The sequence below is a fragment of the Lepus europaeus genome, chromosome 20 (assembly GCF_033115175.1).
Source record: "Lepus europaeus isolate LE1 chromosome 20, mLepTim1.pri, whole genome shotgun sequence".
Lineage (NCBI taxonomy): Eukaryota > Metazoa > Chordata > Mammalia > Lagomorpha > Leporidae > Lepus > Lepus europaeus.
In genome coordinates this window covers 14,993,743-15,005,702 of record NC_084846.1, presented here as the reverse complement: position 1 = coordinate 15,005,702, position 11,960 = coordinate 14,993,743, and the positions used below count along the sequence as shown (strand labels likewise).

Genomic DNA, 11,960 nt, shown 5'->3' with positions numbered 1-11,960 from the left:
AAAACATATCATTAGGTTCCCATTGTAGTAACAGAAAAATGTTAAGGTTACTCAGAGGTTATCTCCAGGTACCTAGAGGGCAAGCAAAACCTTGGACAGTTATTCCCCTAAACAGTTCAGTAAATGAAACTAAGTCAAAGGTCAATTCTCATCCTCAGTAAGTGAAACTAAGTCAAAGGTCAATTCTCATCCTCAGTAAACGAAACTAAGCCAAAGGTCAATTCTCATCCTCCGTAAATTGTCTAAAAACAATGTCCCCACTATGATCCTCATAAAACCACTCATATGACATCATTGTTTTAACTCATTTTGTCAACCTTTGTGATAAAAGTTTTACATTTGCCTGCAGCATTGTTCTTTACTATATAAACCCAAGCCTTACTACAATAAATCGCAGCAGTAACATACACATAACGTGTGTGTGTCTGTCTGTCATTTCCCCGCCGATTTCTGACTCTCCTGGCTCTTTGTCCCCTCGTTCTCCCTCGGTCTGAGACTCCGCGAGAGCCGGTCCGCGGCACTGCATACTACACACACATATCCTAATAGGTACCTGCCCTCCACCATACCACTGCCCTCACACTCTGTCACTGTCTCTGGGATTCTAACACAGATACTCCCACTGCCTAGAATGTTCCTTGTGTTTGGCTCCCTCTTGATAGTCAGCTGTCACTGCAAATGTCACCTCCTCAAAAAAAAAAATCCTGATGATCCAATCTAAAGTAATCACACAGAATTCTCTGTATCTTCACCTCCATATGACTCTGCATAACACATTAAGGGTATATCATCATATATCTGCTCACTCATCATGTCTCCTCCTAATGAACACTTGCACTTCATCTCACCTTGCTATGAACAGTAGCCCTGTAAGAGCACAGACAGCTTGAGTCCACACCCCCACAAGATCTTTGAATTTAAATAAAACCTAGTGCAGGGTAGATGCTCAATAATATTTGCTTATGAAAATACCACATTGTTTATATCATATAAAACTCATGAGAAAAAAGGAATAAAATAATAAACAAATATGAATGATAATGAATTAATATTTTGTATCAATTTTGAAAAGAAAAAATCCTCCACTAATGATTCTAAACATTCATAATAAAGTTCTTCCCAGTGAACACACAACATGCTCAGGTAGCCATATTTCTACTCTGAAGACCCAGCAGTTAGTATCATCCAGCTCTTTAGCCTTACATAATTGTAAATTGTAAAATGAAGCTGTAGAGCAATGGAATGGACAACTCTCAGACCCTCTGAAATGATGAAGTTGACATCTGTAACTAATTTTCCTTAAATCATTTGCATTTTATTATGAGTGCTTAGTCTTATTTCCATGAATTTATATAACATGTGCCCTAACTAGAAATTGACTTCTATAACAAAGACAGCTTCAAGTTAGAAGAGGACACTTTTCTTCAAAGTCTTACTCAGTGCAACATGGACATCATTGTTCCTCAAACTGTAGATGAAAGGATTCATCATTGGTCCCACAATGGTATAAAAAATAGTGGACATTTTATCATGAACCAGAGACCCAGCAGATGAAGGTTTAAGGAACATAAATGCTCCAGATCCAAAGAAAAAGCCAGCAGCAATTATGTGGGACTTGCAGGTACTGAAGGCTTTGGATCTGCCATGGGTGAATGGATGCAGAGGATGCTGGAGAGGATCCAGGTATAAGAAGCAAAGAGCATGAGACTAGGCACTGTTACATTGATCCCCACCACAATGATAGCCACCAGCTCATTGACATAGGTGCTTGTGCAGGAGGGCTGAAGAAGTGGATAAATGTCACATGCAAAATGATTGATGATGTTGCTATCACAGTATGTGAGTGTCAGCATGCATGCATTGTGGGCCATGGCACCCACAAACCCCATTGCATACACACCCACAGTCAGCATGAAGCAGACCTCAAGGGACATGGGGACCTTGTACAGCAGGGGCTTGCAGATGGCCACATATCGATCATAGGCCATTGATGTCAATATATAGCACTCATCAATTACAAAGAAGGAGAATAAGAAGAGCTGTGCCATGCACTCAGCATAGGAGATGATATTTTTTTTTTCACAAAACTCACCAGCATTCTGGGGCTTATGACACAGGAGTAGCAGAGGTCAATGAAGCACAGGTTAAAGAGAAAGTAGTACATGGGAGTATGTGGATGTGGGTTCAGGCCAATCAGAACAATCAAGCCCAGGTTACCCACCACAGTGACCACATAGATTCCCAAAAAGACGAAGAAGAGAGGCAGCTGCAGTTCTGGCTGTTGTGTTAATCCCAGCAGGAGAAACTCAGTCACTGAAGAGTCATTTCCTGAGGCCATTCTTCCCTCAAACATATCTGCAAGAAGAGGAAAAATAGGAATATTAAAATGTTGACTCCACTCACCTGAGTCTAATGGAAGTGAGACACAGAAGAGGTAGTGTACTCCAGCTGTACCCACAATGTAGAAGTTAACTCAAGCCCACCCTCTGTGCAACTTCATTTCCTACAATTTTTTAACTGAGTAAAAGTGTAAAGATGAACATAAAGAAGACCTATAAGCAATTTCTGTAGGAAGGAGATCCAGGGACTCTTTTCATCACTCTTGACTCTTCAGCATCTCCAGTCCACCTGTGCCTTCTTCAGGGTCAATTGTGGTCTCAGATGAAAGGGGATGAAGCATTTTGAGGACTCCTTGGTTCCCACAAACATTTTGGAGGCAAATAATGGGAAAGATACACCAACACTCACCATTCTGCAGCAGGAGTCAGGGGAGGGCCTTTTTAACTCTTCATGCTTAATACACAGGAGAAGTTAGCTTTGATCGATTGTAGAAGCAAACATCCCAGGAAAGAGATTTCCATTTGCTTTGAGCAAGTTGGCAACTGAGAGCCAAATCACATTCCTGTCTCCAAGGATCTGGGAAGCCATAAAACAAACAAATCAAGGATCTTCACAGTGGCTCTCCTTTGAATGTCTCCACAGCCTTGAGGGTGTTAAATAGCATTTACCAGCACCAATAAAGCCACTTGCTAATATGACTCAAAGACATTTATAAGTTAGAAAATCCAAGGGACCTAATTAAAAATTGGAAAACCAGTGTTTCTCCAGTGATTACCCCAGAGGTCAGGCTTTCTTTCAAAAAGAAAGGCAGGGTGACCTCTCCTGCTCCCACATTAACTCTTCATATATGAAATATTATAAATTCATTTGTTTATTTTCCTTATTCTTCCCATAACACATAAACACATATCCTACTCCCCAAATCATTTGATTTTAAGCTCCTAAGAACAGGAAAATTATGCATTCTCTGCAATGTTACTTCTGCAGCAACTCAGAGAAATACTTGGAACATCTGTTAGGTACTCAATAAATATCTGGCATATGCATTAGGTACTCACAAAATAAAAGAATAATTGAATTATAATTTCCTCTACATCTTTCCTTGAACCTATAGTTGCTAAGAAGTCTTGTTCCTCAAGAAGAAATTTAAGTAGTTTCTATGTTTATACTTATAGATCTGAATGTAGCATAGGAAAAACACTGCGCAGGGCATGCAAACACTTAGAGGCCACCAAAGAGAACTTTAGAGTGGAGGTAATGAGCACAGTTAGACTAGTGTTTCTCTCTTTTCTGACCCTCATACTGAGAACTTACACAGGCTCGCAGAGAGGTCTCATTGTCTCTCCCTCACAGGACTACAAGAGCATAAACTCAGAATAAGACCAGATTTGGATCAATATAGAAGGCTCTCAAGTGCAAAATCCAAGGTTCTGATCATCAGGAATCGCTCAAAATTTTTATTTGTTTATTGCAACAGAATTGAAATAGTGAAAATTTGAAGTAAGAAACTATTATAGGTGAAAACCTAATGTCAAGAGCTTCAGGTAACAATTATATTTATAGTTCATCAGCTTAGGAATCATTTTCAACAAGATGCCCTGGATTAACAATGCTACTCTAAGTAGTTCTAAGAAACAGACATGTGCAATAAGTTTACAAGTGAATATTCATCAGAACTTCTCATAATTTGAATTAAAAAGGGACAATAACTTCCCAAATATACTAACCCATATGTTTGAGTAAATGATGTTGTTGTTACAAACAAAAATAACTTAGAAAATGTAGGAATGTTGGCAAAACAAACAAAAAAACAGTCAGTTTTGAATATGGTAGACTGGAGTTACCAACAAGACAGCCACATAGAAGTACATGATAGGTAAATGCCTAGATAAAGGGAACTAAAAAGGTTAAAATGTGAGGAAAACATATGGAGATGATTTCCAGAGATACTATAGGATGAGGGTGGCATTTGGCCTACTTGTTAGACTGTTGAAATGCCTGTGTCCCACTTTGGAATATCTTGACTCAACCTCAGGCTCTGGTTCCTGATTCCAGCTACTTTCCTGCTAATAATGGAACCTGAGAGGCAGCAGTGATCTCTGAAATGGTTGGGTTCCTACCATGTGTATGGTAGACCCAGATTGACTTCCTCACTCCTGGTTTCAGGCCCTTGGCCATTAAAATCATTTAGGCAGTAAACCTGTTGTTGGGGGCTCTTTCTCTGTCTCACTAACTTTCTCTCTTTCTGTTTCTGTCCCCCACAGCAACTCTTAAATTAATTAGTTAAATATTTTAGTAAATTCATGGGGTTAGGTGAGTAAAATGAAAGAGCAGAGGCAAGAAAAAAAAATGAAACCCCTATTTTTATTTTTACTATTGGGATAATTTAAAATACCATCACTACTAAAATATATCTCAATTGCTATTTTCAGGATCTTCAAAATTATGACGGGAAAAATTCCTCAGGGAAAACATAAAATGGAGCCCATGAGAGTGATATTTGTTAGTCTACAGCAATGATGAGGACCTTAGTGACTAATTAAACTGTGTGCTCACTATAGAAATGTTAACAACTCTTATTTAGATGATACAAGAGTCAGAAATATTCCCTGGAAGTTTATGTTACATCAAATCTCATAACAGGAAATATTTTATCCAGAGTTCTAATGTAGAGTTTAGAATTAAAGTCATTATTTACCTGCCATATAATCTTTTTAGTCAAGTCTTTGCTGCTGCCTTCATTCCTACAATAACTCCTGGGAACCATTAATAATTTATCCATTTCTATACATTTGTCATTTAAAACTGCTATATACACTCATATCTAATATGGAACAAAGTGTCAGGTATTGAGTCCCAACTCTACTTCTAATCTAGCTGCCTACCAATACACACCCTGGGAGGCAGCAGGTAATGGCTCAAGTAATTGAGTCTCTCTATCTCCCACTTGGGAGACACAGGCTTGTGTTCCTAGCTCCTGGCTTTAGCTTGGGCCAGCCCCACTTGCAGTGATCATTTGAGTAATGAATCAATGAATGGGAGATCTCACTCTGTGTCTCTTCCCTATCTATCCCTGTCTCTGTTTCTGCCTTCCTTCCTTCCTGCCTTTCTCTTTCTCTCTCTCTATCCCCCATCTCCTTGAAAAATAAACAATCAACAAAAATGTAAAAATAAGTATAGAAATTGTCAACAATTGTTGTGGATATTACCACAACATAAGAGGGACTCCTAAAACTCAACAGTAAAAGTAAAATAAAATAATCTAATTTAATAATATTTATATGAGTTTAATAGACATTTCTGGAAGGTAGACACATGTATAATGCACAGATTGTATATGAAAAGGAGCTTCAATATCAAAAGATGCTTCAATATCACTGTGAAATTGTGATTGACAATAAGAAAGCATTTTTGTTCTTCATCCAGGTATTTGTCAAAGATACATGCCATTTATGCTAATGAGATTGCAGATGGATAGGGCTTCTGGATACTGACAAGATGGGGACTGGTTGCATGGGAAACACTCATGTGAGTACAGCTATCAGCCCTATCCACAGTCTCACTCTTTGGTCCCCAGGGAGAAAAGAGATATTGACTATTGAGTGTGTCACCAATGGCCAATGCCTTAATTAATCTTGTCTATTTAATGATACCTTCAAAGAAAACCAAAAGGAAGTAGTTCAGGGAGCTTCTGAGTTGGTGAACAAGAACACATCTGCTTACCACATGGTGTTCACCAGCTCTACAGGAACAAAGCACATGTACTGAGGACCCTTCCAAACCTCTCCTTAGCATCACTTCTGTCTGCTGTTCCTCAGCTGTATAATATGTGTATAAATAAAGAGCTTTCCTGAGTCCTCTGAGCCATGTTGACTCTCATGATCATCCTGATCATGATCATCTTCATGATGGAACATGAGAAAGGAAAGTGCAACTGATTTAGAGCCAGTCAGTCAGAAGCACAACTAACAGCCTGCACTTGCACAGGCTGTGCTTGGGTTGTTCTTGTGGGACTCAACCGCAACCTGAGATTTAACACTAACTTCTGGTAGACAGGATCAGAATGGAGGTAAATTGTATGAAACCCAGGTGTGGCAGAATTGGTTGCTGGAGAAATACCTTACACACCTCGCAGAAATGTTTCATGTTGAGTGAGTATAGAGAAAAACAACTGGAGTTGTCCTATTGTAGAATGGTGAGCATCGGGTATTAATATTATGCAATACTAATGTCAATTTTTTTTAAAAAAAATCATATATTCAGAGATACAGGTCCAAAAGAACATGAGATCTTATTTTGGAATAACAGAAGGGTTGCAATCTAGCTTGGGCATGCTATCAAATTCCTAGATACATCTGAAGAAATCAGGACAAAAGAGTAACTTAAAAGAGAGTGAAGTATTTTGAATAAAGCTCACTGGGCAAAAGAACATGGTACAGGAGTGAGTGTTTTTTCCTTCTCAGATGCAGTTCTTTTAGGTAACTTTCCTGATTCCAGGACCTTGTCTAAAATACTGCAAGGCAAAGAAATTTGCTATGATAATATTTGGTACAAGGAGAAGTGCAATACACAGGTGTTTCTGGAATGAACATAAAATACCTACTCTTTTGATATAAAAGTTTATCTATTTATTTGAAATGGAGATCAGAAGAGAGAAAGAGGGAGACAGCATTTCCACACCCTGGCTGATTCTCCAATCCAGGGCTGGCCAGGCTGAAGTCAGGAACCAGGAACTCTATCCTGGTCTCTCATGTAGGTGGCAGGAACCCAAGTACTTGGGCCTACATTTGTTGTCTCCCAGGTGCATAAGCAGGAAGCTGAAGTCGAAGATGAGGAGAGATTCAATCCCATGCACTCCCATATAAGCAAGCATCTCACACAGCAGCTCAATCCACTTGTCACAATGCCAATTCAAGATCCCTTCCTTAGGTATACCTGTCGTTTCATTTGGATCAGGGTTTTAACACAAATGGCTCCAATTTGTTATTGGTCATTTCCACACTAATTTTCAGGGAAATGCTACCAAAATCAAAATGATATATCAGTTTCTACCTTAAGATGGCTTTTATCAAAAAAACATAAAATATAACTCACTTTGAAAAGAATGGTAGGGGTGGGGGAAGGAATCATACCTTATATTGCACTTTAAAAAAATTGGAATTCCTGGGGCAGGCATTGTGGCAGAGCAGGTTAAGCTGCCCCCTGGGATGCCAGCATCCCATGTAAGTGCTGAATCAGCTCCAGGCCTGGCTGGTCCACTTCCAATCCAGCTCCCCGCTGATACACAACATAAGGTGACCCAAGGGTTAGAAACCTGCCACCCATGTGGGAGACAAGAATGGAGTTATTGGCTCCTAGATTCCGACCCAGGCCCAGGCCTTACAGTTGTCTTCAGAGTGAAACAAAAGATGGAAAATCTCTTTCTATGTCTGTCTGTCTGTCTGTCTCTCTCTGTCTTTTCCTCTCTCTCTGCCTTTCAAATAAATTAAAAAATTTTTAAAGTGCATTCTAGCTAGAAGAAGAATGCCTTTTCAACACAACAAGTGAAAAGAAAGAGTGGGAAGTGAAATTGCTAGATTAAATGGGAAGGTTAGGTTTAGCTTTGGATCTGTCATTTTTAAAAGAAACTCTACCATGTTATGTCTCCTCCAACTAAATATGAGTGTTGATTTTATCCATATCTTCACCAACACTGGGCATCATTGCTATTTTTATGTACTGTCATTCTGTCATAAATAAGAGTGTCAATTGTTAAATCAACAACTGGAGTCATTGTGCACTTACTCCCTAAGTAAGATCTCTGTCCTTAATGTGTTGTACTATGTGAATTAATGGTAAAACTAGTACTCAAACCGTACTTTATACTTTTTGTGTCTGTGTGGGTGCAAACTGTTGAAATCTTTACTTAGTATATACTAAGTTGATCTTCTGTATATAAAGATAATTGAAAATGAATCTTGATGAAGAATGGGATGGGAGAGGGAGTGGGAGATGGGATGGTTGTGGGTAGAAGGGAGGTTATGGGGGGGGGGGAAAGCCGCTATAATCTGAAAGTTGTATTTTCGAAATTTATATTTACTAAATAAAAGTTAAAAATACAAAATAAAATATTTACTGTCATTCTAATGAGTATGTAGTTGTAGTTCATTTTGATTTGGATTTGTATGTGCTTAATACATCATTATATTCAACATCTTTTTCACACCCTTATTAGCCATTTTCATATCTTCTTTAGTGAAATGTCAGCCTAGATATTGTGCCTATTTTATGACTTGGTAATATCTTTCCTTTATGCCAAATTTTAAGATATGATTAAGGACATAAAAGTCACATTAAACTGTGAGAAATGTGTATTTTCAAAATGTGTATCAGAAAAAGGACTTCTCTCAGTCAGATAAAGAGGGATTAGGGTATCAACAAAAATAAATTAGAGTGGTTTGCATTTTTGACCATGAGACTTGATGTAAATGTGCATAGTTTTATATGAGTTTATGACATGTAACTAATTTTATTTTTCCAAAATAAATATTTTATTGTATTACTATAATGTGGATAAAGCAAGTTTTTTAAACAATGTAATCATTAATGTTACAATGTAACCATTTCTCTTACAAGTGTTACTGAGTTCTGCTCTCTTAATTCTATTTTTTCAGGTCAATTCATGAACTATAAAATAGTGAATTCACAAATACCTCATCTCACTCAGAGTAAAATCCATTTAATAGATTAAAATTTTGAATGAGGACACACAATGAGTGAGCAGATACATGTGTAAGTACTCCAGAAGTGTTATATAGAATCTTATATTAAGGTGATGATACAGAGAGTACCTGTGTGATAACTTTAAACCGGATGGCCAGGGAGGGCTTTTTGAGGAGCTGACATTTACCCTGAGAGCTGAATGGTAGGAGGGAGCCAAGCACATGGAGCATTCCAGCCAGATGGGGTGGCTTAGGCAAGGCCCCAGAGGCAGTGACCATCCTGGTGAGTGTGACAAGCAGTGCGACAGTGGTGTGGTTAGGAGGGGTACATAATAGGATATTATATGTGCAGGCAAAGATTTAGGAAATAAACATTAGTGATCAATGCTTTGCAACCTTTGAAAAGTGGTTGTTATTTTCACCCAAAAATAACTTATTTGATAATAATTACATGAAAACATTAACTCTTCTTTCTCTTCCCATCTTATCTCATTTTTAACACATCTTGGAATTATGTCAAGGGTTCCATGGTGATCTGTAGTGAAATCCACTAAATATTATGTTTTAAATAACACTAAATAGCTCTGAATTTTTTTAAAAAAATATTTATTTTATTTGAAAGGCAGAATTGCAGAGAGAGAGGAAGAGACAACAAGAGAGGTCTTCCTTCCACTGGTTTACTCCCAAAATGACCACAACAGCTGGGGATTGGCCAGGCCAAAACTGGGATCCAGGAGTTTCATCCAGGTGTCCCACATGGGTGCAGGAGCCAATCTTCTGCTGTTTTCCCAGGCAAATCATCAGGGAGTTGGATCAGAACTGGAGCAGCTTGCTATTTGTGTACAACAGGTAAGCTGCTGGTTGGAATGCCTACATTCCATACAGTAATCTAGCTTCCAGTTTATGTATACCCTGGGAGATAGAAGGTGATGCCTCCAATAGTTAGGTCCCAGTCACATTCATAGGAGACCTGGATTGAGGTCCTGGTCCCTGGTTTCAGTTTAGTCCAGCTCTGCCTTTTCAGTCATTTGGGAAGTATGAAGCAGTGAAAGGAAGATTCTCTCTCTCTCTCTCTCTCTCTCTCTCTCTCTCTCTCTCTCTCATTCTTGCTCTGTATTTCAAATAAACAATAATACAGGGAAAATATGACTGATGGTGAATTAAGATTTTAAAATCTATTTGGTAAAAGGGAAAAATTTCTCCACAATGGATCATAAAACATTTGTAGGAATGTTCTTCCCAGTGAATATATAGCATGACCAGCATCTATATTCCAACCCTGAGGCCCTAGAAGTTAGTGTCATCCAGCTTTTTCTTCTTATAACATCATAATTACTTAAAGGAAGCTGGAGAATAATAGGAGGAACTGTTCTACAGATTCCCTCTGGAAGATTGAAGGTCTAATACTCCTTTTACATACGTGTTCTTGAGTTGTGAAATGATACCTACAACTAATTATTTTTCATATCATTAAATCATTTGCATTTTTATTTGGATTTTTTTTACTCTTCTTTCTCTGAATTTATATGTAATGTGCCCTTATTAGGAGTTGGAATCTATAACAAAAACACAGCTATGATTTAAGAAAGGATGCTTTTCTTCAAAGTCTTACTCAGTGCAGCATGAACATCTTTGTTCCTCAAGCTATAAATGAAAGGATTCATCATTGGTCCCACAATGGTATAAAAAAAATAGGGGATACTTTATCTTGAGGCAGAGACCCAGCAGGAGAAGGCTTTAGGAACATGAATGCTGAAGATCCAAAGAAAAGATAAACAGCAATTATGTGGGAGCTACAAGTCCTGAAGACTTTGGACCTGCCATGGGTCGAAGGGTGTTGGAGAGGATCTGAGTATAAGAAACAAAAAGGGTGAGACTGGGCACTGTTACATTGATCCCCACCACAATGATAGCCACCAGCTCATTGGCATAGGTGCTTGTGCAGGAGAGCTGGAGAAGTGGATGAATGTCACATGCAAAATGGTTGATGATGTTGCTGTCACAGAAAGTGAGTCTCAACATGCATGCAGTGTGAGCCATGGCACCTGCAAACCCCATTACAAATGCCCATACTGTTAGCATGAGGCAGACCTGAACGGACATGCTGACCTTGTACAGCAGGGGCTTGCAAATGGCCACATATCAATCATAGGCCATTGATGTCAAGATACAGCACTCATCAATTACAAAAAAAGAGTAGAAAAAGAGTTGAGTCATGCACTCAGCATAGGAGATGATTTTTTTTTTTTTCACAAAACTCACCAGCATTCTGGGGCTTATGACACAGGAGTAGCAGAGATCAACAAGGACAGGTTGAAGAGGAAATAGTACATGGGAGTGTGCAGATGAGGGTTCAGACCAATCAGAACTATCAAGCCCAGGTTCCCCACCACGGTGACCACATAGATCCCCAAGAAGAGGAAGAAGAGAGGCAGCTGCAGTTCTGGCTGTTGTGTTAATCCCAGCAGGAGAAACTCAGTCACTGAAGAGTCATTTTCTGAGGCCATTATTCCCTTGGACATATCTGTGAAAAGAGAAAAAATAGGAATTTAAAAATATGAGAACCCAGATCTTTTCACCCACCCCTACTCTAATGACACTGAAACCCAGAATGGGGAAAAGAACTCAAGTCTATCCTCTGTGCATATTCATTTTTTGCAGTTTATACAATTGAGAGAATGTGTAAAGATGAGTGTCGAGTACATCTGGAAGGCAATTTCTACAGGAAAGAGATTCAAGGTCTGTAAGACCACCATTCTGGGGGTTAAGACACAGGAGTAGCAAAGATCAACTAAGGAAAGGTTGAAGAGAAAGTAGTACATGGGAGTGTGTAGATGAGGATTCATAAAAATGAGAACAATCAAGCCCAGTTTCCCCACCATAGCAACCACATAGATTCCTAAGAAAAGAAAGAAGAGA

At 38.8% G+C, this 11,960-nt stretch overlaps 2 pseudogenes; both read right to left on the bottom strand.

Moving 5' to 3' along the window:
• Positions 1-1,404: 1,404 nt before the first annotated feature.
• On the bottom strand, positions 1,405-2,353 carry LOC133749547 (olfactory receptor 8B3-like; annotated as a pseudogene).
• An 8,268-nt stretch (positions 2,354-10,621) lies between these two features.
• On the bottom strand, positions 10,622-11,548 carry LOC133749594 (olfactory receptor 8B3-like; annotated as a pseudogene).
• Between the last annotated feature and the right edge of the window lie 412 nt (positions 11,549-11,960).